Source organism: Heterocephalus glaber, unplaced genomic scaffold (assembly GCF_053883595.1).
Source record: "Heterocephalus glaber isolate CG9 unplaced genomic scaffold, H.glaber_assembly_v1.0 deba00001481, whole genome shotgun sequence".
Lineage (NCBI taxonomy): Eukaryota > Metazoa > Chordata > Mammalia > Rodentia > Bathyergidae > Heterocephalus > Heterocephalus glaber.
This window is the reverse complement of record NW_028258317.1, coordinates 33,417,923-33,424,463: the sequence shown is the minus strand read 5'-3', so window position 1 is coordinate 33,424,463 and position 6,541 is coordinate 33,417,923. Positions and strand designations below refer to the sequence as shown.

Genomic DNA, 6,541 nt, shown 5'->3' with positions numbered 1-6,541 from the left:
TTTCTGCCTGTTCAGCATTCATTCCTTCCTCCCCTGGAAACTACACTTGCTTTCCTTTGGGGACCACCCCACCCCTCTGCTGTTCATGTACATGGGTTCCCCCCACAAAGACACAGTGCCCAGTCCAGGCGGGTAGATCCCAGTTCAGGCCATCAGCCTGACACTCAAACTCAACTCAGGGATTGCACTGGACACACTGAGAAGGGAAAACCCCTCTCTCTCTGCTAGGATTGCTAGGTAAGTAGGAGTTGTAAGATGTCAGAATCACCAGAAATCACATGGGCAGGGCCTACCTTAGAAGGCATCACAGAAGAAAAGAAAGCCAAAAGATGGAGACCCGGATCCCATCACGGTATTGGGGTTCCTGGATCCACAGTCCTGGACTGTCCAACTGCTGATACGCTCTCTTTTTTTGCTTGAGTTCTTATAGTTCCAAGAATGTCCACTGAGATATACAAAGTTAAATAAGGTTTATTTATTCTAGGTCTTCACAGAGCTTTCAAAATATTAACATGTATTGTGAGTCTGCCTGGCGGGGCGGTGGGGGGGAGGGGTATAATAATGAAGCATTTCTCAAAGCATATGTGTCTAATAAACTTTTTTAAAACACCATATGATAGGAATTGTAATCCATAGAAAACACCTTGGGAAAGGCTAATACATATTACCTATAGGTTAACCTAATATTAAAATACTGTAAATTCCCACTCTCTTGTTATCCTGGATAAAGAAGACAAATGGGAATTCATTTATCCAATATTGTTGATGCATGTTTTTTCAGCCTTTAAAACTGTATGTGTATCATTTTTTATTTATTTTACTAAATTGGGTGCATAAGCACAAGCCATGTATATATAGTTTTCCAGACTTAATAAAGTACATATATTATAAAATACATATATATATATTCAGACTTTTCTTTATCATATTGGGGTCATACTTTCTGAGTTCTGTATTTTAAAGTATTTTTGGCCACTAGTCTCACTGCCAAGCCATCAGCTGTCACCCCTTTCTGCTCTCAATGTGCCCATCCCTACTGTAGCCTCTCATGCTCTTCTATGGGTATAAATCATCCAAGAGAAGCTCCCTGAAACTGGGTATAAAAGGAAAAAGGGGCGAGGCCAACACATGGAGCATGCAAACCAGGACAGAGGGTGCACTGCATAAGGCACTCAAGTTTCTCTGCACAAAATTCACACCAGAGACGATCTTGCTGCTTATGTCCACAGTCCCTCCTTCCAATATGGGAAGAGTTATAATACTTAGCCAAGGAAAAATCATTCCAACTTGACAGTGAGTCCTGAACTCTGCTGAGAAACTACAAAATGAAAAGTTCTTTTTTTAAAAAACCCAAGAAAACCCATAGTCCAAAAGATTCCATTTCTTGGTTTATACACCATCCACTGGCACAGAGGCCTGATTTCAGTCATTTCTCAGGCGCTTTGTGTGCCTGTCACGTCTGAGTCACTGTCTGCTTGTCTAAAGTTTCGTGGGTCCCCTTGCTTTATGACCCTATAATAAGCGGGCAGGATTTGGGACCATGGAGAAGTAATCACATGCTCCTTGTTGTAGCCTTGACTGCCCTGAAAAAGCTCAGACAGACAGCCTGGCCTGGGCAGTAAAAAGCCACGAAAATCAGCATGAAATTAAACCAGAGGACCGGTAACTGGACTCTCTCAGTGGGCATCGAGGTGGACCTGAAGCCACACTCTGAAGCCAGCAGGACTCCTCATGCAGTGTCCACAGGTCCAGAGGCAGGGTCAGGGGCACCTGGGGCCCCATATTTGGCTTAAGGAGAAGCCACTGCCCTGATGCCTTTTCCAGAATCCAGAGCACGTGTCTGGAAGTTTCACAGGCTCCTGCTCCCCACAGTGGGGAGGGGGCACTCACCTGCTCAGACAGCCCTGAGCAAATTCAGAGCCAGCTCTGCCAAAGAAAACACCCTTGCCGACCCCAGCCCCACCATTGACGCTCAGAGGGGCCTCCGCCAGCTGGGAATCCAGCAGGTTCCAATATGGGTGCTTGGGAATGGCCCAGGGGCCAGGGGCTATTCACTTACAATGAGGACTTGAGCGCCCTCCCCTGCCGCATCTGCTGACTCCTGACAACCACACAGCAAAAAATCACTGTTAAAGCAAAGGGACCCTAGTTCATCTTTAGGATGCATCACCCTGGAAACCACTACCTGGGCCCATGAGCTCTCCTCCTGATTAAGGGTGGGGGACCATGATTCCCACTGTGAATGTCATTTCAGACAATCTCAGAGCAGTGAGATTCTAATGAGAAGGCACTGGGAGGACACCACTAAGAGCAAAACCCCAAACAGCAGGGACCGCTTGCTTCCTCAGCCACTCAGAGCACAGGGCCAGACCAGGACTGCCATGCTGACGTCAGAGCCAGGCCGCCAGACCCCTGGTGATATCTGTGAGGAGTGGGGGTAACAGCTGGGCCAAGGGCAGGTGAGGAGGCCACTGTCTGACGCTGGCTGCACGGCCTTGGAGAACGGCCTGGGGCTCAGAGCCCAGTGACCCCCACCAGGGCTCCTTTTACTGCCAACCCTTTTTGGCCTGGTTCTTGTTCTACACTGTCCAGGTTTGCCTGTTGGGGGACAAAGTCATCTGCAGGCATATTTTGCAGTTGAAAGGACTCTGGCAAAATCTCTTCCACTGGCTAATGCAGGTGAGGGGACCTATGCTTATCTCCTTCCTACCCACCTCACCAAACTGCAGCAAAGGAAGAGTGAAGTTGGGAAAGGCCACAGAAAAGAAGAGGGTTCTCAATGGACAAGTCTTCAAATAACCTGTAAGAGTCAGGAGGTGGACTGAAGAAGTCACTGTCAAGCCAGGCATTGTGGCGCAATCCTGTCATCCCAGCACTCCATCACAAGCTCTTTGCGTGAACATCGAGATGGATCCACAGCACACTCTGAAGCCAGGTAAGGGAAAGCCACAGGTCCAGAGGAAAGGTCTGGGGCACAGGGTCTCAAGAAAGGAGGGGGAGGGCAGCCTGCAATAAACACACAACAAGTGAGCAGGGTATGACAGGGAGCAGGTCAACAAGGCAGAATCCAGCAGGGGCTCCAAATATGAAATATGTAGTCCATGGTGGACAGAAGGGCAAGCAGTGCCATATGACAGGGAGTCACTAACAAAGAACACATCTTTCCCTGTCCTCCAACCACTGCTGAGCACAAGAGCTTGAAGGCAGCCTATCAGAGATAGCTCATCTTTAAAGATTTTGATTCTTAAGAAAATGATGTAAAAGCTATGGAAGGAGAATCCTTTAAGCTTAATGCATTCAACCTTACCTGGGAGGGGACTGGAGAACTGGTGCTTGATGCCCCCAAATTGAGGGTGAAGTGCCAAAATGCCCATGGAAATGTGAACTGGGGGATCATCTCTACCCTTGCCACTTAGCCAGCTGAACTTGTGGCAAGCCTGCCCACACCCTGAGGCAGGCAGGAAGATCTCAGCATCCCAAGAGGACCTTGGGTCCAGCAGCTGCCCTTGGGCACCATGCCTTAAATCAGCATATCTTAGGGTTTCCACCCAACAAAGCCCCATCACTAACCAATCAGCCATACCTGAAGCTGTTTTTGACAGAGTCAAGTTCGTCACCTTAAAAAGATCAGCCCAACTGGGGGCTATTCCCTCCACTCCCCTGAACCTGGGCAGGCCCAGTGCTAGCCCCTGACCCCACCTAGGGCTTACAACATGGTGGTCAAGACAAGGGAAACAAAGACCTAAGCCTATCCTGGATAATTTCAAAAATTCCAAACCAAGACATATGCACAAGAGACCTCCGTACATGACCTAGAGTAACTTTTCTTCCCCTGGAGCTCATTGAAAGTTCATGCACCTTAAACATCCAATCACAGTAGAGTGAATTGTGAGAAAGGGCATGTGCAATAGTGACAGCAGACACGACTTAGCACCCTGTAACCATGCTGTCAGTCATGCCCTAAGAGGACCTCCAATGGAGAAATATGTAGGTCTGGTCATCTTGTCTTTGTCTTGAGGCCCAGTCTCCAACAGATGCATCTCTGGTTGCAGTTGTGGTGTGTTTCACCTGTGTCCTGACCCTCTCGAGGGCCTAGCCTATCTGCCTATAATATTTCTATCTAACTCAGCTGTCTATAATACTCTTTCTGTCCCCCGTTTCTCATTTCTTTCAAATAAAGTATCTTTGTTTTCCCTTTTAAACTTGGTTCCTTTAATCTGTTACTGGGGCTGAGTTTATGATCCCATTATCTGCGGAGCATTGGTGTGGTGCACACCCCTGGATGTGGCAGAACTATGCAAGGGACAGAAGTTTTCTTGTGCCCAGTGGAGGCTGGCAGCTCTTCCCTGTCTGGCCTGTGCCTGCAGTGAGCGATTGAGGATGCAAAAATGGGAAAGAAAAGTCAGAAAAAGAAATAAAATATCCCCAAAGGGGTTTTACTTCTTAGCAGGGTTCACTGAGATGTTACCATGGGTTATAGGGTCCAGGTCTAAGTTTCTAGGTTCTTGTGTGTGAGGAACAAAGAACTGGAGCCCAGCACCCGGAAGGAAGCTCCCCACCACCATCCCAGGCTCCTAGGGCAGAGAAGCTCAGCCAGTCCCAGCACCCGGAAGGAAGCTCCCCACCTCCATCCTAGGCTCCTAGGGCAGAGAAGGTGAGCCAGTCCCAGCACCTAGAAGGAAGCTCCCCACCTCCATCCCAGGCTCCTAGGGCAGAGAAGCTCAGCTGGTCCCAGCACCTGGAAGGAAGCTCCCGCGCCTCCATCCCAGGCTCCTAGGGCAGAGAAGCTCAGCCAGTCCCAGCACCCAGAAGGAAGCACCCCTCCTCCATCCCAGGCTCCTAGGGCAAAGAAGGTGAACCAGTCTCAGCACCCAGAAGGACGCTCCCCGCCTCCATCCCAGGCTCCTAGGCCAAAGAAACTCAGCCAGTCCCAGCACCCGGAAGGAAGCTCCCCTGCTGCCATCCCAGGCTCCTAGGGCAGAGAAGGTGAGCCAGTCCCAGCACCCAGGAGGAAGCTCCCTCACCACCATCCCAAGCTCCTAGGGCAGAGAAGCTGAGCCGGTCAAAGAACCCAGAAGGAAACTCCCCTGCTGCCATCCCAAGCTCCTAGGGCAGAGAAGATGAGCCACATGGGTGCCAGAAGCACCCCCCCACACCCTGTAGAAATGAGAAAACACATAAACAAGCCTCAAAAACAGACTTCCAGATCACCTACAGCAACCCCAAAGGGAAATGAGATGGAACAATCAGATACTCAACCACCTGGACTCTCTGAACTGGCAACAAAAGAGGATCTGGGAAAAATGAAATCAGAAATAATTACTCAGATAACAGCAAAGATTGGGCTCATGGTGCAAGACATGATTAATAAATCTACAGAGGCACAGATTAAAAAAATAGAGGATCTGAGGAACATGATGGAATCCCAACATAGGAAACAAATGGAATCCATAAAACAGATACAAACAGATTTCCAAGAGATTAAAAACTCCATCGAAAGTCTGCACAGCAGAATGAACCAATGTGAGGACAGAATTTCAGATATAGAAGATAAGATTGCAATTAGTGACCTGGAAAAGAAAAGTTGCTTTAAAATTGTAAGGGACCATGAGAAATCAGTCCAGCAGCTGGTAGACGATGCAAAGAAGAATAACATAAGACTGATTGGAGTCAATGAAGAAAGAGGAGAGAGTGCAGATGACATAAAAAAAAAAAACTGTTCACAGAAGTGATGGCAGAAAACTTCCCAAGCAAGGGAAAAGAACTTGACATACAGATAAGTGAGCCATATAGGACTCCAGCTAGCCTTGATCAAAAAAAATCTATACATAGGGATATAATAGTTAGGATTCCAGAAATCCAACAGAAGAACAAAATTCTACAAGCAGTGAGAGAAAAGAAACAAATCACATACAAAGGAAAGCCCATCAGAATCACAGCAGACTTCTCAATGCAAACCCTCAAGGCAAGAAGAGCTTGGAGTGATGGATTTCAAGCCCTAAAGGAAAACAGCCTCCAACCCAGACTGATGTACCCTGCAAAACTATCTTTCAAAATGGATGGAGAAATAATATACTTTCATGATAAAGAGCACCTCAGGAACTTCATGAATACCAAACTGGCACTCCAAAAAATTTTAGACAATATCCTAGGATAAGACAATGAGGATCACAACCCCAGGAAACCCAGCAGAACGAATCCATTGGGCGTGACAAATTAAACGCAAAGGAGGAGAATCCAACAAAAAGAAAAAGTCCTGACAAGGCTTTTAAATCTTTTAACTTCATCTCCCTAATGAGTGTATAATTCAATCTTATTATTGTACTGATTAGTATTTTTCTGATTCTAGAGTTGCACACCATTCCTTGTGCTATACTGGCTATTTATCATCTTCTTATGTCTACATTTTAATTCGGTTGTCTATTAATGAGCTCTAAGAATTCTTTATATATTCTGGTCATAGGTTATATGCATTGTAAATATGGTCTGTTTAAGGACTACTTTTCATTTTAGTGATGTCATTTAAAGTTTTAAATTTTGA

The 6,541-nt window shown here is 46.9% G+C and overlaps 1 protein-coding gene across 10 annotated transcripts in view; it reads right to left on the bottom strand.

Moving 5' to 3' along the window:
• Positions 1 to 6,541, bottom strand: part of Saxo1 (stabilizer of axonemal microtubules 1) — a 144,189-nt gene that overhangs the window by 22,718 nt on the left and 114,930 nt on the right. For 7 of the 10 annotated variants that reach the window (XM_087183436.1, XM_087183428.1, XM_087183432.1 and 4 more), the window contains 2 exons: positions 2,801 to 3,006; positions 294 to 445 (listed from right to left, as the gene is read on the bottom strand). The exons of 1 other annotated variant lie outside the window; for it this stretch is intronic. The gene's annotated coding sequence lies outside the window, so the exon portion shown is untranslated. The remainder of the gene's footprint in view (positions 1 to 293; positions 446 to 2,800; positions 3,007 to 6,541) is intronic. 2 more of the 10 variants (XM_087183429.1, XM_004838327.3) reach the window with 1 other exon arrangement.